This window comes from Pan troglodytes, chromosome 1 (genome assembly GCF_028858775.2).
Source record: "Pan troglodytes isolate AG18354 chromosome 1, NHGRI_mPanTro3-v2.0_pri, whole genome shotgun sequence".
In the NCBI taxonomy this organism is placed as follows: domain Eukaryota; kingdom Metazoa; phylum Chordata; class Mammalia; order Primates; family Hominidae; genus Pan; species Pan troglodytes.
The window spans coordinates 214457925-214459002 of NC_072398.2; the positions used below are offsets into that span (position 1 = coordinate 214457925).

At 48.0% G+C, this 1078-nt stretch overlaps 1 non-coding gene across 1 annotated transcript; it reads right to left on the minus strand.

Annotated features, from left to right (window-relative positions):
- Positions 1 to 674: 674 nt before the first annotated feature.
- TRNAG-CCC (transfer RNA glycine (anticodon CCC)) lies at positions 675 to 745 on the minus strand. The gene has a single exon. It is a non-coding gene; the product is annotated as a tRNA-Gly (tRNA).
- Between the last annotated feature and the right edge of the window lie 333 nt (positions 746 to 1078).

Sequence of the window (1078 nt, forward strand, 5' to 3'; positions counted from 1 at the left end):
CAAATTTCAGGCCAACACCTGTTGACACACATTGCCAGGCACACGGAATCTCTCGGGGAACACCGATGGGCCCACAAAACACGCGGAGGCCGCGGTCGCTGACGATGTGAGCAAATTCGGTTCACGGTGTCTGGGGTACAGCCCTGAGGGTCTACTGGCCACCTCTGCGCAAGGACCAGTCTCCGCCACTCCCCTCATCTCCACGCAGATTCTTGCCCACACACCACCCCTTTCTTTGGGCCGCTGACTCTTGGACCTCTGAGGTGACTGTCCTGCCCGCAGCTTCTCTCCTTCCCAGAGCGTCATTTCTTGATCCTCTCCATAGTGGCTCAACGGTAAGCCCAAGGTCCAGCACGCGAATCAGGAACCTGATGGTTCTTCGGGTTTGCAGGGATCCTTCCAGTGAATAGATGAAAGTCACAGGTACCAGTATCAAAACTGCAGTGACTCACTGGAAACACTTCATGCTTGTCAGCTTGCTAAGCTGTTTGAGTCCAACAACTGCATGGGGTCCTGAGTTAGTCTCCTGAATGTCTCCTGCCGCTACTTTCGTGAGTGTTGTCGTCACTTTACCTTGTGGTGGCCAAGCCCCTAAATGCACTATTAGGTTGTGCAGTATGATTTTCAGCGTAAAAGACAGATAAACAGCAACAGCGGAGTGAAAAAGACCCTGTTGTATTGGCCGGGAATTGAACCCGGGTCTCCCGCGTGGGAGGCGAGAATTCTACCACTGAACCACCAATACCTCTGCATAGCAACCACCTGGAGGATAACAGAAAAGAGTATCCACAAAGACTTAGAAACTGTTCCAAGCGGTTTTTTCAAGTGTCGACTAAAAGCTAACAAAGACATCCAAACCAAATGTGTTTTTACAGGAAACTTTTACTAGACAACGTTATAAATATCAAAATAGCTCATTTGTCGGATCAAACTCTTAACTCTGAAAAAGGTCTTTCTTTCTACCTGCATTACAAACCCCTATAATAAAACATCAGAAATTCATTCAGGTTTCTTTTTTCTAATCCTAAATCTTCCATCGTCAACCTCAAACTGCTGCCTTACAGGTTCTGAGAAGGTA